Source organism: Saccostrea cucullata, unplaced genomic scaffold, assembly GCF_032062105.1.
Source record: "Saccostrea cucullata isolate Sc308-1 unplaced genomic scaffold, CSIRO_AGI_Scuc_v1 ctg5330, whole genome shotgun sequence".
Taxonomy (NCBI): Eukaryota; Metazoa; Mollusca; class Bivalvia; order Ostreida; family Ostreidae; genus Saccostrea; species Saccostrea cuccullata.
The window spans coordinates 38,358-62,618 of record NW_026938554.1 but is presented as its reverse complement, the minus strand read 5'-3'; the positions used below and the strand labels follow the sequence as shown (position 1 = coordinate 62,618).

The following is a 24,261-nucleotide window of genomic DNA, read 5'->3' as shown; positions in this document are numbered from 1 at the left end:
TCATTAAAAAGTGGGGGGGGGGGGGGGGGGGCACAGACATACTCTTGCCCCCCCCCCCCGATCTGAAAGTGGGAGGGCTAGTGCCCCCCCCCCCTGTGACTACGCCTATGTGATAGATTAAACATAATAAAGGGGAGTAATCAAATGTTGAACCCGCATTTGATTGGTTAATCTGGATTTTGAATCTCGAAACTCGAATTTCGAATCTCATATTTCGAACCTCGAATCTCGAATGAGCCTTTTGATTGGTTAATCTGGATCTTGAATCTCGAAACTCGAATTTCGAATCTCGAATTTTGAATCTCGTATTTCGAAACTTGAATCTCGAATGAGCCTTCTGGGCTTTCGTACACTTTATATTTCTTATTTATGATTTACCTTTCCGTCGAGTTCATCCAGACATTTCTGAGCCTGTCTTTTCTACTTCTATTTAATGTGTTACCTTTCGCTCGAGTTCGTCCATATAGTTTTGAGCTTGTCTCCTTCTTCTTATTATTTTTTTTTCCTTTTCGTCAAATTTGTCTAGACATTTTTGAACCTGTTCTTTCTGGTTCTATTTAATGTTTTACCTTTTCGTCGAGTTCATCCAGACATTTCTGAGCCTGTTCTTTCTGATTCTCTAGCTGTTGTAGTGTGGCTGTAATGGCGTCCATTTCTTTTTGTAACATGGCCACCTCACCATTACAAATCTTAATGTCTGCCTCTGTCTGGACATTGTCTCTCTCCAACTGTAACTACTCCCTGTCAATAAAACTCTCAGATAGAATTCTTCCAGATATAAATCAGTGTATACCAAAAGTACACGGTTTCAGACACTCTAAAATTAAGTAAAGCATTGGGAAATGGAAATAGGAGTAAAATTTATTATTATTTAACAAATACCTTAATTTAAACATGAGAATACATATGAACATATAATACAAGAAATAGTTATCACAATGTATGGATCTGTAGCTCTCTGGCAATGTTCTAAATTAAAGTTACCTTTTCATGTCCTCTATTTCCTTAGAGATGATGTTTAGTTTTTTAATGGCTGAAGAATCGGCCATATGTCCATAGGGTCCAGCACTTACGCCATCCTGTAAAATCAACCAGCAAAGTTAATAATTACTTCTTGTACATGACACTAGATTTTTATTATCTTTTAATAGATGTAAGATTTGTTAGAATTAAATAATGCAAGCATTCCATTTGAAATGCAAAAATATTACAATTTTTAGACCTACAATGAACTACTTAAAACATTTGAAATTTAAATGTAAATTAACAAGCCTATACTCACCGTAACACCAAACTGTGTGGCGTCGGCACTACCCTTGGGTCGCATGGAGGGGGTATCATCTCTGGGGTGAGAGTGACTGGAGGATCTACCCCCTTTAGTTTCTGTTGTACTAGGTACATGGCCAGGGAGAACTGTTCTATGTTTATCTTCCCCACTGGGTCCTAAAAGACAGATTTACAAAATAAATAAAAGAGGCTCTTCTTTAACAGAATGAGCTAGGTTCACTAACATCACAAAATGACCATGTCCCTATACCTATTTACTGACAAAGTCACAATGTTCTATTTTAAACATAAGAATAAAGTAAAAACAGTGCTTTCATTTCCTATAAAACAGTTTCCTTTGAGAGTTCAGGTATTGCAAACTAGGCTTTGTGAAATTGTAATATTCTTGAAATTTGCAGATGATGGGTGAAGTTGAGCATCTTCAGCTAATAATTTTAATTTTTAACTTTTAAAAATGTGAGCCCACACCCCGATACATAAAAAAAGTCATGGATAAGATTCTTTTATTGATTTAATTAAACATATCAGATCAGAGGTTGGGGACAATGTAAAATATTGAAAACAGCTTACCTTTTGGCCACTCTAAAGAATTTTTCATAATTTGAAAAAAATGATGGAATTCATTTCATATGTCATAAAAGAAAGAAAATGATGCCATTTTAATTGATATGAAGTAACCTAAGGTCCAAGTAAAATTGAACATATATTCAACTAAAACTGAGCACTTTTGATTTTTTCAGAAATTCACAGGGTCAGAAAAAGCCAAAAGTGAACTTTGTTAGTATTAAACAAGTTTTTAAGGTCACATGAATATTGTACAGATTCTTTTTTAAAAACATACTGCATCAGCTAACTCCGACAAATCTTTTTTTTTTTGTTCTTCAGAAAAAAAATAGCTGAACAAACATTTTAATTTTTTCTAACTACTGTACAGTGTATAGTTAAACCTCATTATTTAATATTTATAACAGGAAGTTTCCTCATTCGTTTAAGCTTTGTGAAAAAAATCAATTATATTTGAATTTAAAGCTTTGATTCCCTATTGCCCCCGGTCATGATTTGACAAATTTATATTTTTACTCAAAAATGCTTCCACAAAAATTTCAGGTTTTCTGGCCAAATGGCCCTTGAAAAACTCCCCTTGGAAGGGAGCTAAAATGGCCCTTTGTTTTAACAATTAAGAATCTCCTTCACCCAGGGATACTTAGTGCCAATTTTGATTGAATCATCCCAGAGGTACTTGAAAAGTATACTGACACGCAAAAGAAACGCAACACCCTACTTTAGGGGTAAATAATTATGTAAAGTAAAAAAAAAATTTGCATCTTAAAATTATGAATATCTTTAATTTGGTAAACATCGGTAATTTAACAGTTGAACAATTTCCATACCATAACCGGACGTCAAGTTTTAGTCTGCTTAACAGAAATAAAAAATTGTATGTTTAACAAAACATTTGGCAATACTATGGAGTTTTAAGGGTTTTTTACTGTTTATCATAAGTAATGCAGCAATATTTCAAAAAATAAACTCTCCTTTCGTTTCCCGTAACGATGCTAAGCTTACTTGAAAATGGCTTATGTACGTATTTCCATTGCTTTAGCTGGAAAATTTCAGTGTGAAGATGATGGAGAGTTGCTGATGCAAAATTTCATGACATTACGCATCAACAGGGTCTTACGTATCATATGCATTAAGGACAGACCTTGTACAAGAAGTCCAAGGGTCACTACACTGCTCTAAGTTAGAGAAAATTCGATCTAAACATTTGAAAATGGGCATTTAAAAATGCAAGAGAATTATTCCTTCGCTCAGATCTCGATATTAATGAACCTATTGTATCGTAGGAATTAAGCTGCAATTGTTGTTTAGGGAAGTATTGCATGTTTTACTTGAATGGCTGGGAGGGGGGTGTTTTGGTACTCATATTTTACTTAGTCAAGTAAACAGATAAACATTTAACATTTTTATCAAATCTCTGATGTTCTGAAAAGTGAGTTTAGCCTTGCTTTATTCGCTTTTGAAAATTATAAGATAAAAAAAAACATTTGTAGATTACTGCTTGTTGCGTTTCTTTTGCGTGTCAGCATATGAAAAGTTTACAAATGAACGGAAAGACACAACTATTTGGATGGAAAATGGACAACAGGTGATCAGAAAAACTCACTTGAGCTTTCAGCTCAGATGAGCCAAAAACTCTGAAATATCATAGGATTCAAGATACTGTGAGTACCGTACTTGCAATATACAGAATAAGTAGGTGAGGATTTCCAATCACTTTGACATATATCCATGAGCTTCATGTTTATACATTGCTAAAAAAATACATTCGTTTTTATTAGCATAACCTGCCCTAACGTCAACCTTGAAAGATAGTTATGAATTAGTATGAAGTTTACAATAGGCTTTCAGGGTTGCACTTTGAAATTAAGGGTCTCCGATCCTCAGCCAGGAAGGACAACTCTTTAAATTATAACTTAATTCAAAAAGTCTCAAAATGAAGCTTGAAAATTAAATCTTTTATGCAATAATTTTTTAATATATCTCTCAATGTGTTTCAAGGTTCTTTGAAGTTCTCAGAAAGGTATAATTAAACGTCCAATTTTTTACCCCATAAAAGCATTTTAAAATTACATGTTCATTTTGATTTAACCATAGATCATACCAATGTTTATTAACCTGATATGAAATAAGAAATGATTTATCGAGTTTTGCATTGACAGGGGAATCTTTATACACTTTGAAGTGTAAAATGATAGAGGTAAATAAAAAAAGTTAAAGTACATTATTTGCATAAAAATTGGGGAATTTCTTCAAAAGCCTGGGTACCTATGATATTTATTTTTGAATTCTGTTAATTGATCAAATTTGAATTGGAAAATGCATAATGCAGGTGATTTTATTGGCAATTCCTGAAAATATTTGAGATTTACTAATTTTCTCTGTATACTGTGGCGGATTTAAGGGGGGACCACCAGGCACGCGCCTACCCCTAAAATTATCAAAGTTAGCGTAAATCACAGTTTCGTCTAGAAAATGTAAATATGTCAACTTGGTAGACCTCTTTTTTATCCAACAAAATCTCTAGAATCCAGGACCCACTGGGGGCCTCAAGGCAGCCCCAAGACCCCCTGACTGTTTTTGGCGCCGTCTCTAACTTCAATTCCTGGATCCACGCCTGGTATAATATGATTAACTTGAAAGATGAAGTTTGAAGAATTATCATGGGTAAAAACACCTACTTTGAAAATTCAGAGACATTTTCATTTAGTCAATGCTTGATTTTCAGAACCTCGGGATTGGAGTACCCTAATTTTAACTATATATGTCTTAGATGTGTTTTAATACATAACTATTGCCTGTGTTCATGTCTCAAGGATCATACGAGTGCAAGATATCTAATATTTCATACAAATATCAATCACAAAGATACATGTATAATAAAACTATTAATATTGAATTCATACAGTCACATTTATTTTATTTATAAACTGAAAATTACAAAAGGGATTTTCCACCTTTAATTAAAGTAACTGATTAAAATACAATAGGAATTTTCCACTTCTAATTATAGTCTCTAAAGTGACAGGAACTATAAAATAATAAAAATGACTTCCTACAAAGGCCTGAAAGTAAAAAAGTCAAACTTATATCTTTATTTAATTAATACAAATTTCTTAAAATTCTAAAAATTATCATAGAATCATGTATTTATTGAGGTGTTATACAAAAAAAACAATAGTCTGCAAGATTTTGACCGTAATAACATCACGAAACTCAATATAACTTAAATTGGGTTTATACAACTTAATCATCTTGAAAAATTTTGTTTACACAATACACATATTCATGTTTTGTACAGGGACTTGGGTATACAGCATTTATCAGAGTCTGTGTTTATGAGACTGAGTCTCAAAGTGGGGTCCTTACAGACGGTGATCATGAGGAGAGAGATGAGGGACTTCATGGAAATGATGAGAAATCAAGTAATGAAAACAAAAGAAGACAGGATGATGACTAGTGGGAGTCAAAGAGAAGGATTCAGGCTGAAGGGATCAGATGTGGACACAATGTATTGGCCAGATGACCACATTGTTATATGGGACTTAGATCAGGCTCAGAATTATGACTTAAGTAGAAAAAAATTGATTCTCTGTGATTGTTCTGATAGTCCACCAGGATTTGCTTTACTTGAATTACTAATACCAACACACAGGGAAAGTGTAAAGAATGCATGTATGAGAATAAATGACAGACTCTATATATCCAGTTCCAAATACAGACAGATTACATGTTCAGCAGTTATACCTAATTCTAAGGAACATGGCCCGTGTGGTAGTGTTGTTGCAGTGGGAGGAGAGTACGACACTGCCCAATGTTTTGTCTGTGAATTTTGGCCCCCACCTGCCTCCAAATGGATAGACAGATGTCACTCATGGCCTCCGTCTTATATTGCTGATGACGTAGTCAGAAATGGATGTCACTTTGTAGCAATAGGACACAAACTAGGAAAACACGCAGACAAAGAGTGGAGAATTTCCTTCTCTTTGGCAGAACAAAAACTTGTTTACTCAATGAACCATTGCCAATTCTTAACCTATGGGCTGCTTAAATTGTTCTTAAAAGAGTCTTTTGATGATGGATTAAGTGATGAGGATAAATTGCTGTGTTCCTATCACATGAAGACAGCAGTTTTCTGGGCGATTCAACAAAACACAATTCCTCATTGGATTCCACAAAATTTTCTTCAGTGTTTCTGGGTCTGTTTTAAACTTATCCTTAAATGGGTGTATGTGGGGGTCTGTCCCAACTTCTTTATTCCAGAAAACAACATGTTTCTGAGCAAAATTCATGGTGAAGCACAAAAGAAATTATTCATTAGGCTTCATAAATTGTATGAGAAGGGTTTAGTGTCACTGCTTCATATTCCATCTATCAGGTCCAGTGTTATTAGTGTCCTTCAAAATCCCAGACAATCTATTGATACAGATATACACAGGTTGATCTCCAGGATTTTGTTTGAAAAACATCTATTTTATGAATTGATTTTTTGCAAAATGCCACTATCAGACCTTATTTGTATGAAGATCCTCAATGCTGTAGAAAAGTTGATAATTTTACCCCTGACCGAAAACCAGGTTCTCATGTTACAGACACTTACTGCAAATGTACTCCAGTACACCGCGTTTATATCATACAAGCTTTTAACCTTTTTTGCACCATTCAAGGTATATTCTAGCTCAGTTGTAAACAAACAGGTGTATTCGACTAATAAAACATCCATTTATATGCTGAAATTAGCAGCAAAGTTTGGGTGTATTTCTGATATGTTGTATATTGCAATGTTTTACTACAAAACACATAGATATAAAGAAGCTATATCAGTTATAGAGATGGCAAAAGTAAAGTTAGCACAGCCGTACATATTGTATATCCATCATTTATCTCTAGATGCAGAATGGTTCATGTCCTTGTGGGGACAGTCCTTGTCTGCTAAAATGAGACATGCTGTGGCATGGGATTTTATTCTTGAAAATAAAATCAGTTATTTAGATGAATTAGTGTCAGAACAGCAGTCTGGGTTACAGTGTGAACACCCTGTATTAGATACATGTATCCCACTCTATGTTCTGTTACACATGCTAGAGGTCTTGTGTTACAGACATGTAGACCCAATGAAAGCACAATCAGTTCTATATGATCTACAGGTACTGGTCCACCATGATCAGGAGAAGTATATAAATGTATATCAAAGAGACATATCCTGGCATATTCTAGGGATCTGTCAACAGGTGACAGGGAACCTCCGGGATGCTCTGTACTCCTACCAACAATCTCTCAGACAAGAAACAGTTCACAATATACAAACTGCTACATTAATGAGAATACAAGAAATCAAGGGACTCATGCACATAAATCAATAATTATCATGATGATTGTTATCTACCAGAGTTCAGCACTTCAGAGAAAGAAACTCTCATCCCCTTCCCGCTCTTGGAATTTCTTCTTGTTTTCATTTTTACTATGGTATTGATATAGCTGCAGGTCTGAAAAATTTGGGATGGACAATCAGAGTTCTACAGTGACACCTATTGAAATAAGTTTGTTTTATTGTGCATAAAAAGTGCACTGTTTCTCAATTTATTTTTTTGAAAATTTATACAATTATTGCTGTTTTTGAGGTCAATAAGATGATTAAGCCACCTGACGAGTATAATGTTCACCGAGCCCAAAGGGCACGGTCAATATTGTACTTCGAAGGTGGTTCAATCATCTTATTGACTGAAAAAAAAACAGTAGTGTTTCATCATATGATTCATTGATTAAATGATACAATTCATTACTTGTTTGCATTTGTAGAGGTCCTAACCAACAATAAAGAGAGAAGCAGAGTTACAATGTAATTAAACCTCAACCGTCGTATTAATTTGAAATATTTTAAATCTATTTTTGTTACCATGCAAGAAAAACAAATGTCAAGCTCTTTTTTTATTTGGTAATGAAGGATTATCAGGAAGAACTGACAGCCTTAAAAAAGTCAAAAAGTTTGTTTAGAAAAAGTATCTGAGGGAGGGAGGAGGGAGGGGAGGCTGTTCCTGGAAGCCCCACTTACAACCCCACCACAAATTATATTATATAAAAATATTCCTAACTGTGTGTTCCTAGCATATTCTTCTACTTCTTCCACAATTAAACTCTTTGTACAAGTCATGTACGAAATGTATTGGACTGAATTTACTTGTGATTTTTGGAAATTTTTGTTGTGGAAGTAGTGAAAAAATATCTGGGGAACACACAGTTTGTAATATTTTAAAGATGGCAGCTTAAATATATTGAGAAAAAAATCGAGAAACAGAGCACTTTTTTGTGCCAGCGAGCTACAGACCTGCAGCTAGGTATTAATATTGTTTTTGCCTATTTTCAAAAGAAATGGGGATTTTTTTATTCCTATGATAACCCACTGTGTATATTATTGTAAAGAAAATCTTAACGTTGTATTGTAAATTAAATTTGTTGTTTTTAATTGAGTTTGCTGCTTGTAAATAAAATTGGTGAAGGGATTTTTTATTTCAGTAAATTCAGGTATATTATTACTTTCATTTCCTTTAATCTCACACATGATAAATAGAATTTTATTCTCCAACAAGATGTGTTTGTGAAACACTGATGCCCCTGTATGGCAGCTTATGGAAAAGGTTGAAGTTTCTAAAATGCAAGCAAAACCCCAAGGTCAAAAAGTCAAAATTGTTGGTATCCAAAGAAAGGTCTTGTCACATGGAATACACATGTGAAGTATGAAAGCCCTAATTCAACCTGTCCAAAAGTCATAGGCAAGGTTAGCATTTTTTTAAAAGTGGGTAAAACTCTTAGGTCAAGGTCAAAAATATTTATACCAGTTGAAAGATTTTGTCACAATCAATACACAAGCATGAATGCCTCGAAGTCCGCAGGATGCTGGAAAAACTTTGTGATATCAAGAGTTTGAGTTTTCAAGAGTCTGGAATTTTCTGGGTTCATGGGCGTCGGAACCACTTTTTTTTGCAAATATATACAAAATATAGGCATTGAAAATAATTTGATTTTTCTTTTTTTTTTTTGCTTGTTTAGCACCCCCCCCCCCGCCACACACACACACTTTCAACTTGCCTATGGGTTTGTTGACTGGTTTTACAATTAGTCTTACAGGATGTTATATTTTCATGCAGTACTTACCTTTTACATCTGGTTTTTATAAAACAACGATTTGTTTTCCTATTTTAGATGAATATTAAACTGAGTAAAGTAAAAAAATCTACATCGTCATTTCATGTTTATTTATTTATTCTTTGTAATACGGACATCGTACTACACATAATTCATTTGAAAACGACATTTTACAAAGTCGTACATAGTATTGAGTATTCCAAACATGATCATTTAACGAAGTTTTCTAAGTATTTGTCCTACAATAGTTGTCATATTGACACTGAGGTTTCTACATCTTCACATTTCGTTAAACTTCGAAACTGCCTAGAAATAAAAAAAATATTTTGTATGTCGTCTTGTAATCAATAACTATTTTTTATTTACACTGCTTCTATAAATTATAGTAAGACAGTCGATGACAATTATTTTAAAACATAAGATTAATTATAAATTAATTATCACCTTGCAATATAAGTGTCAGCTGAATAAACTTCCCGTTTTTCAAGACCCACATCTTCTGCCTGGAGCTATTTAAATGTTCACGTAATGTTGCAATTATATAACCTTGTATACACAAAACAACTTTGAGGTATCGAGGGTAAATTCCAGCAGAATATGTAAAGCGGGACTACATTTTGACTTTGAGGGATCAAGATTTTCGAGACATCAAGAGTAAAATTTTAAAGTTATATTAGGAAAAAAATTGGAACCGGAGACCGAAATTCGTGTCATCAAGACTTACCTGTATAATGTATTTATAAAAGTTTTGTACACTCTGCTTATGAATGGGTTTTAATAAAGTAAGATAACAGCATTTTAACTTTTATTTTAAAAAAATGCAATACATATTGCAATACAGTTGAAAAATCGCAATATATTGCAATTCCCAACTGATACACTAAGAAATAGCATCTCTCACTCACCAGATGTGGGCCAGCAGTGTTGTGTTGGAGAGACCACTCTGTAGAAATATACTGCAGATTTCCTCCTCTGACACAAAACTATCCATGTCAGCATCAGCCGCCTTAAACATCTGGTCATACTTCATCTTGTCCACAGGGTTCACGACCCACTGAAGGGTCAGCTGTTAGCAGAAGAATTATAAAATATACAGGGGTCATACTGCCACATAGGGGAAATATAATGCTGCTCAAACACTTCTTGTTTTAAGTTAGAATTAGTCATCTTTACATTAAGAACTGACACCCTTTAACTTACTATCTTTAACTTTAACTTACTGCGGGGGAGTCTGTCCTCAGGATCGGCGATCCCCTGGCTCCCCATGGTGGCAGGACAGGCACTCCTCCAATGGGGGCCGATTTAGTCCGCTTTGAGGGTGGGACTAACTGAGGTGGCAAAGATTTGGGTACTGGGTTCTTGTCAAGGGCTTTGTAAACCAAATGCACGCACTGAAAAGAAATCAAAATGTGTTAACTGATCTAAATAAAACAACAAAAAGTTCTATGAAAATTTATCACATATTTTATAAGGAATGAATAAACAATGAACAGCTTGAATATGATGTCGAAAGCAGACCTGTTTACCTATATCCTTGTCTCTCAGTATTTTTTATTAGATTTGTCCGTGAGATTTGGCATTTGCCAGTAAGATTTCACTTTCCATCAATTTTAATTTGAGGTTGTTTTTTTTGCAATTAACAAAGTATGATACTGAGACAGATCATAACGAAAACTAACTTCTCGATTGAAAACAAGTGTATCTCTTCTTTCCGTATTTTCATAATAGCAAAACATGAGACGTATTTTAGGCTAAAAATCCGAACAAAAAACGGCGAAATTGTAAGAGTAAACAGGTCTGCGAAAGGGGGGAGGGATTTTTTTCAACATTTGTAAAGTTTTGCCCCTGAAAAAACTTTTATAAACCTATGGAATATTTAAACTGGCTACAGAGAAATAAGATTCATCCAGAGTACTTGTTTTCAAATGCTAAGATTCGGAGAGATGAGTGATGCACAGTTAATGTTGATTACAGTAACACATTCCTTATAATTTGCAATAAATTTTCATTTTGTAGAACAATATTATTGTGTCTCATCATATGCCTAAATAAACAGGAATTTGGGAAGTCAAGTGCTCAAGTGTTTTTCTCAGTTTCACTCAAACAAATCTGTTGTGTTCAAAGTTGCAACGCCTTGACCTACCATTGCTTACAAAAATATTAGCATTTTATTAAAAAATACTACTACTGATTTGTGGTTTATTCCATAGATAGAAAAGATGATGCTAGCTAAATATTTTAAAATTCATTGATGTACCTAAAGCATTCTTTTTTTATTTTTTTATTGAAACTTTCACACATATTACAAACATTACAAACTTCTGTATGGATATATGAACAATCAAAATCAAACAAGACTAATTATGGTTGGAACATACAAAATTAGTGTAAAAGTTTATGAAGAGAGAGAGAAAGAGAGAGGGGGAGAGAGGCAGGTAAGCATTACATATTGTGCCCTAAAACATAATCAGTTTTCTTTAAGCTTACCATATGAAATTAAAAAAAAAGAAAGAAAAAGGGGGAAGCTAAAGAAAGACTAGTGCAGTGCAGTTTTGAGGGATTTTCTAATAATTAATATTTAAAAAATTGAAAAAAGAACTGATGATAATAATTACAAAGAAGGTAAATTAATTATAGTATAACAACCCATTTCTGCCAGAAAGTATTAAAATTTTAAGATTTTAATACCTAAAGCATTTTTAATTTTATGGGGTTAGTCCACAAACTTTTTTGATACCCCCTCGTATAATACTGAACACAAAGAACTCTTTGTTCAGAAAGCTGTCTTTGTCAATGTCACTGAGGTCCCAGATTTTACCCAGAACCTCTATAGGAAGCTTAGAGTTGATCAGCATCTGTAAAATGAGACCCATAATTAGCTTTAAACCTTTTTGTTGTTTCATAAAGAAATGTTTATTTTTCTTTGTATTTTTAGGACACCTGTTACATGTTATCTTTTCATTGGTTAATTCGATACTTGTACATCCAAAGATGATTTACTTGTAATAAAAAAAGATATTAATCAAAATAAACAGAAAACGGTAATATAATTGATACTTTTTTATTACTAGATGGTTTTTCTATGCTCTTAATTTTTTACAATGCGAGTGGTTTCGCTCCAATTACGTGTTCGCGCCGAGTGGTTTCGCTCCGAGCAGTTGTTCGAGCCGCGTGAATTCGCCCCAGTTCGTTTCTACTGTATATATCGCTTATCGGATAGTCGTTTTATTAATATATGTATTAAAATATTATAAAGAAAAGGTAATTGCAATGAAATGGGAAGTCTATAAGTATAATCGACTTCATGCAGAAGAATCCCTGTTCTACATAATTTAATATCGTAAATCAAATGAAAAACAATGACAACCTTCATTGAAAAGTCAACGAGATTTGTGAAATAAATATTTATTTTAACATCCAATCTTAAATTATTCCAAATTAGACGATCAAAAATGTTCGAATATATAGTCATAATTTGGCTAAAAATGGCCTCACTACATGTATAAGAATTAATACAAAATGGGATAATTATCCGACATTAAACACGACATTAACGCTAAGGGTTTAATAATTACAAGCCACTAAGTTATATAATTACAGGTAATCGGGGGAAGCCATACTGTATACTACCCATATCTAACATGTAGATAAATAGGGCCAAACCACCCGGCACGATACCAGCGCGAACACGAAATCGGCGCGAAACCACCCTACAATTTTTTTACAACACTATTATAGTCTGTCATAGATTAACATGTATTCCAGTTGTTATAAATTGGTTTGAACTTCATTTCAGTTGTTATAGACTGGATCTTGTAGAAAAAGTGAATTTATATGCTTATATATGAATATATTCATTACTAATTGCTCTCATGAGACAGTAATACCCGCACTGGTGAGAACCTAGTAAGTTGTTACAACTTGTGTTCAAACCATTTGTATAGTATTTATACAATAAAATATGTTCAAACCAACCAACCAATACCCGCACTTAATTGTCTACCTCTAAATGCACTTTCCTTTATAATTGGACGCACAGGGAAGAAACCACGATAATTCTAAACTTTACACGAAATATATACATATTATGTTTATTGGAACATAAAATACTCTGGTAAACGTGATACGTGTTTTTTTTTTTTTTTTGTCATGTAAAAGGTGACGACCACTAACAATGATCGATTTCATAACTCTTTAAACAGTTTAAATATGTGAAGAGGACACAAAACACGGATCCCTGGTAATTCCACAGGTGGGATCAGGTGCCTCGGAAAAGTAAGCATCTCCTGTTTACTGGTCACACACTCCATGAACCCTATGTCAATTCAGTATAAATACAAAATTGGCATGAAACAAACCAAAACATAACCCAAAGATAGGTTATATTTGCTAAAAATTTAATTATAACGACTACAAAAAAATTACAAAATATGCAAATCCCTGTCATATTAACTTATTAGTAAATAGCCTGCCTCGCTTCACAAATTGATCTTACACAGAGCAAGCTCTTAAGCGGCGAATACGTTAGAGACAAAAACTCTTAAATCTTAGTTCTTCTAAAATACAATTTAAAAAATGAGCCTTACAAACAAAGACAATGTTGTTACCTGCTTTGTCAGCAGGTACCAATACGTACTGATCATGTAATCTATCTAGTTGATTTTTTTTACTATGCCCCTCAATCTTTTAATACCCAATAGATCTGATACATTTAATCCATCTGGACAAAGTGTCAATGTCTTCTTTTTCATATCTTGTCTAGCGCTTGAGGTAATCTTAAACGGAATCCATAAAACGTCTGAAATTCCCACGAAAGTTGAAGAATCGGGGTTTCCTATATTAAGAACCTATTTTTATTATTGTTTTTAAAAGAAGTAATGTTTTTAAGCATCCTTTATAACCCAAAAAATACCAATGACTTCCTTATGAGACATCTTTCTTTGAACTATAACCATAGAACCATAGATATTTATAGAATCATAAAGTACGGCAGTATGCTTTGGAGCTAAATTTAAGGTAGGCTTTCTAAATGATGCATTAATAGGAGGGTCAAACATGTTTATTCCGAGGATTACTTTGTCTTATCACAGCGCCACCACATATGTAGATTTGCATTTTATGTTTTAGTACATTGTTACATAAGGATATTGTGAACCAAATGTTTGTGTTCATATGCAATATAAGTTGAATTTTAATATTTACAAAACTGAAAAAGTTCAAATGATTTGTTTACGTATTAGAAATAATTGATCATGGCTACCCACACTTGGCAGTAAGTAGAAACAATACTTATACTTGTGTAAACTGATGAGTTGTTCAAAGGAACTTGGAAGTATTTGTCAATATTCTACAATTTACAAAATTATGTTATTATTGTAATAAGGTTTGTTATTGGTTCGTTTGGTATCTAGTAATGAAATATGTAACTATTCAGATGCTAATAAATATTGCAAATCATAGACTTGTTAAACTTTCCCTCAAGCAACACGTCTGTTCCTTCAACTACAATTTGCCATCAAAGGCAATGACACAGTAAATATTTATATTATACAAAATCACAGATGGCCCCAGTCATGTATTCCAACATCTTTAGTTGAAGTCTAAGCTTTGTATTTCTTATTTATTACATCGAATATTTATCAAACATCTCATATGTAATCCTCCATCGTGTTCATGTTCTTCTTGACTCTACAACATTAGTCCTGTTAGACACCACATTACACATGATCTAAATATAGTTAAATGTTTGGAACTCAAATCCCTTGATTAAAAAGAGCAAATACATAAATATTTAGGGAATTTCATTCTTTCATCTGAAAACTCATTGTTAAAAATAATAAGCATTTTTGGAAGATTACGCCAGGCGATGAGCCAGACATGAAAAAGACCTTGATTGTTAAAATGGATGAAAAGAATCAAATGGATAAAGTAATGACTAATGGGCAATATAAAAACCAGCTACATGTATCTCTCTGTCTTTAAAAATTGAATCCCGCCTCAAATATATTGGAAGATCCGTGTTTGCTCTGATCCTATTTTCTAACGTTTGATGGACTTTTGATCTTGAATATTGTTCGTTTTCTCCGTATCTGTCACTACTATACATATACTGGATTCCTTAACTACATAAAGATCTTCCCAACAAAAATGCATAGCGATTGCTCAGAAATATTCTACTTTATCTCATTAATAATAAGCATTTTGTGGAAGATAACGCCAGGCAAAGAACCAAGAATAAAAGATACCAAGCGTCAGATACACATACTTCTAATCTGGATGTTTATTGGAACCAGAGCTTTCCAAGTATATGTTGGTAAACTTTTCCCGAGTACCATGAGATTTGGTGCCGAGCGAAGCAAGGGACCAAATCGAATGGCAAGGGAAAAGTTTAACAACATACTTAGTACATGCTTCACACGATAAATTAAGCTCTTTGTGTTTCTGTATATTTAATAATAAATCTTTGTGTGTTTCATATCATTTAATCAAGATAACGATAGTTTGACCCTGACTGTTGCCATTTTGTACAAGCCTAGATGAGATAATTATATATTCTAATTTCAATTTTTATTTAATTTTTCATGATTTGATTTGGGTTGAATAATTCAGGAAGAAAGGCAGAGGAAGAAATAGAGATCTTTCTTCCTGAACTAATTTATTTAACTATGTAGATGTTTTGACTATGTATTACATCAGGTCCATTATTCATTTTCTGATGACCTTGCCCTGTGTCCATGATTGTAATTACCAATCATTGGTAATGATTTGCTCAATAGTTATGCACACAATGGCAGAGCCACCCAACCATGAAGCTTGCGCTTGGGGTGTACCAAGTGATTTGGTAAAAAGGAAAAGGAGCACACAGCGGGTGTGACCGGTCGGCAAGGGATGCTCACTCCTCCATGACACCTGATCCCACCTCTGATGTTTCGGGGGTCCGTGTTTGCTCTGCTCTTATTTCGTATTGTTTTGTGGACTTTGAGATTGAATGCTATTCGTTATCTCCATATCCTTCTTCGAGGTGTGAATCATGTACTAAGGAAATGTTGTTTTGTAACTTTATTAAATATGTAAATAAATCTAAGAATTTACTATTAGCATGATAGTTCAGGCACTTGAATGATAGGAAAAAATGGCATCCATGCATAGTTTAACACTTCGAAGGAATCTGGCAGTGAAATAAAACATGGATCTCTAATCCTCAAATGAATTATTAATTGGAATTATTTTTTTAAAAATTACTACTAGTATTTATACAAATGTGTTTCAAACAAAATCTAGATCTAGTACTGAGAGCTTGTACGATGTACGATGTATGAGTACTTAATGAAGATCTAGTACTGAAATCTTATAAAATGTATTAGTACTTACTGTCGATCTAGTACCAAAATCTTGAACGATGTATGAACTACTGTAGACCTTGTACAATGTATGAGTACTTACTGTAGATCTAGTCCTGAGATCTTGTACGACGTATCAGTACTTACTGTAGATCTATTCCTGAGATCTTGTACAATGTATGAGTACTTACTGTAGATCTAATACAGAGATCTTGTACGATGTATGAGTACTTACTGTAGATCTAGTCCTGAGATCTTGTACGATGTATTAGTACTTACTGTAGATCTAGTATCGAGATCTTATAAAATGTATAAGTACTAACTGTAGATCTTAAACTGAAATTTTGTATGACGTACGATGTATGAGTACTTACTATAGATATAGTACCGAGATCTTGTACAATGTATTAGTACTTACGACTTTTTAACTTTATACACAACCATTCCCCACGGTAAATTAAAATCCAGGCTTTTTGATATGATTGACAGCTGCTTCTTCAATAAAAATGGAACTTAAATTTACTAACCTTGTCATTGGTCATTTGCAAAATTATTTTGTCAAAAAAGATTCTAATTGCACACACAAGTACTCTGAAGTTGGCATCAAGAAGATACTTGAGTTTCTGATTGACAATATCTATGTAGTTTTTGGAGACCAGGTCTTCCAACAATCTTTGGGAAAAGAAAAAAAACACTTGCTGTGGCCTTCAACTCGACCTTCAGATATATCGACGACGTATTGTCAATTAACAACAGTAATTTCCATTCCTACGTTGATACGATATATCCAGGAGAGCTTGAGATAAAATATACCACAGAGTCTGACACGTCTGTTTCATACTTAGATATTTTAATTGAAAAATACGTTAATGGTAACCTAACAAGCAATTTATATGATAAACGTGATGACTTTAAATTTTCTATCGTCAACTTCCCTTACTTATGCAGCAATATACCTTCATCACCTGCATACGGAGTGTTTATATCTCACTTGATTTGATACGCAAGAGCATGCTCTACGTATGTACAATTTCTAAAACAATGTAAATTATTGACAGACAAATTACTGAAACAAAAATATTAGCAGTCTCGTTTAAAGTCATCATTTCGTAAGTTCTATGGTCGATACAATGACCTTGTCAGCAAATACAATTTATCATTGAGTCAAATACTTACTGACGTTTTTCATATCAATTGTTAGTCCATTATTTATACACTGAATTGACGACAGGTTTTTCCGTTATTTCACGATCATGACAATGAGCACACAGCTGGTGTGACCATTTAGCAGAGGATGCTCACTCCTTCATGGCACCTGATCCCACCTCTGATGTTTCGGAGGTCCGTGTTTGCTTTGCTATTGTTATGTTTTTTATGGACTTTGAGATTGAATACTGTTCGTTATCTCCATATCCTTCTTCATCTAGTATAAAGATCTTGTACAATGTATGAGTACTTACTGTAGATCTAATTCAGAGATCTTGTACGATGTATGAGTACTTACTGTTGACCTAGTACTTAGATCTTGTACGACGTATAAGTAATTAATGTAAACCTAGAACTGAGATCTTGTACGATGTATGAGTACTTACTGTAGATCTAGTATCGAGATCTTGTACGACGTATCAGTACTTACTGTTGAAGAGTAGTTACTGAAGCTCGAGTACTGTAGCTAATTGGAGAATATATTAGACACCTCACTGTTTACACTGCTTTAACTGGCTATGCTTTGTTTTAATCCTCTCTCCTGATCATCTAAGGTTGTACAAAACAGCCGTAGATTGTATTTTAACTTATTTCTTAAAAAGTACTGGAGGAAAAAAGAATATTACTATATTGTCAACAATGAATGATCCTTCTAAGAAAAATAATAACTTGCGAAATAATGACTTTAAACGAGCCTGTTGATATTCTTGTTTCATCAATTTGCTTTTCAATAGTTTACCTCGTTTTAGAGTATCGAATTAACTAAGATATATGCAGGTAATGGAGGTATATATATATATATATATATATCTAGGGTATCCATGTAAAAGTGAATTTCTTTGTGCTTTCTATATTAATATTTCTTCACTTAGGGCAGTTATGTTAGTTTAAGAGTTGTTGTAAAATGTGCTTTATAAATAATAATTAATTTCATTACAACATGTATTGGTAACAATCCTCTGTTAAAACTAATGTCCAAATAACTGTATCTCACTTCTATTCTCAATGACCGTGTAGTGTAGGGCAGCGCCGCGAGAATTCCATCGGCATCGAAAGCAAGTTTTTTGACTTGCCTAGATAGCCGAGCGGTCTAGCGCGCTGTTCCTGCACTGCTAGGAGACAGATTCCGAAGGTCGAGAGTTCAACCCCGGGCTGGGGCGGAAGTGGGTATCCATGTAAAAGTGAATTTCTTTGTGCTTTCTATATTAATATTTCTTCACTTAGGGCAGTTATGTTAGTTTAAGAGTTGTTGTAAAATGTGCTTTATAAATAATAATTAATTTCATTACAACATGTATTGGTAACAATCCTCTGTTAAAACTAATGTCCAAATAACTGTATCTCACTTCTATTCTCAATGACCGTGTAGTGTAGGGCAGCGCCGCGAGAATTCCATCGGCATCGAAAGCAAGTTTTTTGACTTGCCTAGATAGCCGAGCGGTCTAGCGCGCTGTTCCTGCACTGCTAGGAGACAGATTCCGAAGGTCGAGAGTTCAACCCCGGGCTGGGGCGGAAGTGGGTATCCATGTAAAAGTGAATTTCTTTGTGCTTTCTATATTAATATTTCTTCACTTAGGGCAGTTATGTTAGTTTAAGAGTTGTTGTAAAATGTGCTTTATAAATAATAATTAATTTCATTACAACATGTATTGGTAACAATCCTCTGTTAAAACTAATGTCCAAATAACTGTATCTCACTTCTATTCTCAATGACCGTGTAGTGTAGGGCAGCGCCGCGAGAATTCCATCGGCATCGAAAGCAAGTTTTTTGACTTGCCTAGATAGCCGAGCGGTCTAGCGCGCTGTTCCTGCACTGCTAGGAGACAGATTCCGAAGGTCGAGAGTTCAACCCCGGGCTGGGGCGGAAGTGGGTATCCATGTAAAAGTGAATTTCTTTGTGCTTTCTATATTAATATTTCTTCACTTAGGGCAGTTATGTTAGTTTAAGAGTTGTTGTAAAATGTGCTTTATAAATAATAATTAATTTCATTACAACATGTATTGGTAACAATCCTCTGTTAAAACTAATGTCCAAATAACTGTATCTCACTTCTATTCTCAATGACCGTGTAGTGTAGGGCAGCGCCGCGAGAATTCCATCGGCATCGAAAGCAAGTTTTTTGACTTGCCTAGATAGCCGAGCGGTCTAGCGCGCTGTTCCTGCACTGCTAGGAGACAGATTCCGAAGGTCGAGAGTTCAACCCCGGGCTGGGGCGGAAGTGGGTATCCATGTAAAAGTGAATTTCTTTGTGCTTTCTATATATATATATATATATATATATATATATATATATATATATATATATATATATATATATATAAAGTCATCACGTTTATCATATAGCTTGGTTGTTAGATTGCCATTTGTGTCTTTTTCAAGTACAATATCCAAGTATGAAACAGAAGTGTCGGACTTTGTGGTATATTTTATGTCAAACTCACCAGGATATATCAAATCGACGTAGGAATGTAAATTACCATTATTCAGTGACAATACGTCGTCGATATATCTAAATGTCGTGTTGAAGGCGACAACAAGTTTTTTCCTCTTTTCACGCACATGAATTTGCATAAATTCTGTTTCAAATGAATATTAATATAAGGTGTTAATAACGAAGCGTAATTTGTACCCATGGGTATTCCAATACATTGTTGGAATACCTGGTTTTCAAAAACCACATACATGTTGTCAATCAGAAACTCAAGCATCATCTTGATGTCAACTTCAGAGTACTTATGTTTGCAATCAGAATCTGTTTTAACGAAATAATCTGCAAATGACCAATGATGAAGTAATTAAATTTACAAGTTCCATTTTTATTGAAGAAGCAGCTGTCAATGATATCAAAAAGTATGGATTTTAATTTGTCGTGGGGAATTTAAAAAAAAACTATTTTTTACACATTTTTATATTTTGTCCAGGAACTTGGGTATACAGCATTTATCAGAGTCTGTGTTTATGGAACTGTGTCATAAAGTGGGTACCTCACAGATGGTGATCATGAGGAGAGAGATTGTGGACTTCAGGGACATGATGTCAGAACAAGTAATAAAAACAAGAAAAGTAGACAGGATGATGTTTAGTGGGGGTTTCAGAGAAGGATTCAGGCTACAGGGATCAGATGTGGAAGCAATGTTTTGGCCAAATGACCACATCGTTATACTGTGGTTTCATCAATATTCGTTGAGCACCAATTTTCGTGGATTTCGTTGTTGAGCAAATCCACGAATTCAAATGTTTATTGAAATACGAAATATGACATTCATTTGTATTGGCAATGCTTTTTTCCACGAAATTACGTATCCTCGAAAACGTCTTTTTTACAAAATCCACGAAAATTGATGCCAACGAAAATTGATGAAACCACAGTATGGGACTTAGATCAGGCTGAGAATTATGGCTTAAATGGAACAACTTGATTTTCTGTGATTTTACAGCGAGCCCATAAGGATTTGCTTTACTTGAACTACTGACACCAACACATAGAGAAAGTGTAAGGAATTCTTGTATAAAAATAAATGACAGACTTTATGTATCCAGTTCCAAATACAGACAGATCACATGTTCAGACGTTTTCTCTAATTCCACAGAGCATGGTCCGTGTGGCAGTGGTGTTATGATGGGAGGAAGAGCGTATGACAATGCCCAATGTTTTCCCTGTGATTTTTGGCCTCCTCCTGCCTCCAAATGGATCAACAGATATCACTTATGGCCCAAGTAGTATGTTGTTGATGACATAGTCAGAAATGGATGTCATTTTGTAGCAATAGGACACAAATTAGGAAAATACGCAGACAAGGAATGGAGAATTTCGTTTTCTTTAGCAGAACAAAAACTTACTCAATGAATCATTGCCAATTCTTAACCTATGGACTGCTTAAATTGTTCTTAAAAGAGTCTATTAATGATAATTTAAGTGATAAGAATAGATTACTGTGTTCATATCACATGAAGACAGCAGTTTTCTGGGCGATTCAACAAAACATGATTCTTCACTGGCAACCACAAAATCTTCTTCAGTGTTTCTGGGTCTGTTTTAACCTTATCCTTAAATGGGTGTATGAGGGAATATGTCCCAACTTCTTTATTCCAGAAAACAACATGTTTTTGAGTAATATCCATGGTGAAGCACAAAAGGATTTATTTGTTAGGCTTTTTAAATTGTATGAAAATGGTATAGTTTCACTGCTTCATTGTCCATCGATCAGGTCCAGTGTTACAAGTGTCCTTCAAAATCCCCGACAATCTGTTGTTACTGGTGAAGAGATTCTGAGATCCAAGGTTTTGTTGATACAACACTTCTTTATGAATTGTATTCAAATTAAATACCAGTACGAGACCTACTTGAATGTATGAGGTTTTTCAATGCTGTAGAAATGTTGATAAATTTACCCCTGACCCAGTACCAGGTTCTCATGTTACAGACAATTACAGTCTACATACTCCAGAGCACTGCTTTATGTTATACAACTCTTCAACTGTTTTTGCACCGTTCAAGGGATATACTAGCTCAGTTGTAAACAAGCAAGTGTATATGGCTACAAAAAATCAAATTATATGCTAAAACAAGCAGCTAAATATGGGTGTATTTCTGATATGTTGTACATTGCTATGTTTTACTACAAGACACTTAGATATAAAGAAGCCTTATCAGTTCTAGCAATGCCAAACCAAATGTTAGCACAGCCATGGCCATATATCCATCATTTATCTATAAATGCAGTATTATACGTGATTTGTCACTTCTGATCTGCAAAAATGAAACATACTGTAACATGGACTATTAATCTTGTTAATGCAGTCTGTTACATAAATGAATTAGTGCCAGAACAACATTCTATGTTACAGTGTAAATAGTAAATACTCTGAATTACCTATCCCCCTCTATGTTCTGTTACACATGTTAGAGGTCTTGTGTTGCAGATATGTTGACCCACTGAGAGCACAAACATCTCTTAATGACCTACAGGTACTAGTCCACCATGATAAAGGGAAATATATATCTGTAAATAAAAGAGACATATCCTGGCAGATTCTTGGGATCTGTCAACAGATAAAAGGAAACCATCAAGCTGCATTGTACTCCTACCAACAATCTCTCAGACATATATCAAATAACCTACAACCTGCAACATCAATGAGAATACAGGAAGTCATGGCACTCATGCACAGAAATCAATGATAACCATGTTTCTTACCTGTCAGAGTTCAGCACTTCACAGAAACTCTCACCCCTTCTCCCCCTTGAAATTTCCTTTTCCTCCATTTTTAGCATGAGTAAAAGTCGGCAGCAGGGGTAATAGCGCTCCAAAACTATTTGTATCAATTCGGAATTTCCCAATATATTTTTAGATAAATGTAGAGAAAATCAATCCTTGTATACACCTGGAACGTTGCATGCAGGTTAATATAACGTAGTATTTTTGCTTCATAGTTGGATCTCAGCCAATCAGAATGATAGGCATTATGCAATTATATAATGAATTAAAATATTCCTAACTGTGTGTTCCTAACATATTCTTTTATTACTCCCACAATAAAACTCTATATACAAGTCATGTATGAAATGCGTCGGACTGAATTGACTTGCAGTTTTGGGAAATGTTTTGTTGTGGAAGTAGTGAAAAAAATCTTTGGAACACACGGTTTGTAATATTTTCATATGGCAGTTATAGAATATACTGAGAAAAAAATTGAGAAACAATGCACTTTTTGTGCGCAATAAATATACACTTTTTTCTATGGTTGGCACTGTAGATCTGGTTGTCCATCCCAATTTTTTCTGACCAGTGAGCTACAGACTTGCATCTAGGTATTGATATTGCTATTCCCTATTATCAAAAGAAATGGGGATTTTTTTTATCCAATGACATACCACTATGTATATTATTGTAAAGAAATTCTTATCATGTTTGTTTTAATTTAATTTTTTTGTTTTTAATTGAGTTTGTTGTTTGTAAATAAATTTGTCCAGGTCTTCTTAAGTGGATATAAATTTCCAACGTATACCTTTCTTCTCATTGTTGGTATTTCTCATTATCCAGCCTACCACAATAATGAACAGGAACCCAGACATTGTAGTTCTATTCATTCACTGAACGCTTTTATACAGAGTTTAAAAAATCAGAATCTTTCTTTAGAACAGATTTTACACACTGATTTTTTTTACAGTATCCAGTTTACTTATCCTCAAATTCCTACAAAATGACGTCAAACTCCTCATTCCAATTGTAAGTGTAATTTGAATTAAGCTATTTTTAGCATATAGGTCACAGTCAAGGTCAAAAGGTAATTGACCTTGGTGTCATTTAAAAGAACTTAATTAGTGGAGTCTGCATACCAAATACGAAGTCTCCATTATCTATTATTCAAAAGATATGGCGAAAGTTTAAAAAATATATTTTTAGCATACAGGTTACAGTCAAAGCCAGAAGGTCATTGACCTTGGTGCCATTTGAAAGAACTTGATTTGTTGAGTAGGCATACTCATATGACGTCTCTATCTTTAATGGTTAAAAAATTATGGAGAAAGTTTGAAAAAGCTATTTTTAGCATATGGGTCACAGTCAAGGTCAAAAGATCATTGATCATGGTGTCATTTTAAAGACCTTAATTAGTGGAGAAAGCATTCCAAATATGAAGACTCTATCTCTCATGGTTCAAAAGTTATGGCGAAGATTAAAGTTTACAACAGACAGACAGACAAACAGACAGGACAAAAAC

At 34.1% G+C, this 24,261-nt stretch overlaps 1 pseudogene; it reads right to left on the bottom strand.

Moving 5' to 3' along the window:
* Nucleotides 1-557: 557 nt before the first annotated feature.
* LOC134250606 (epidermal growth factor receptor substrate 15-like 1) lies at nucleotides 558-22,804 on the bottom strand (annotated as a pseudogene).
* Nucleotides 22,805-24,261: the final 1,457 nt, after the last annotated feature.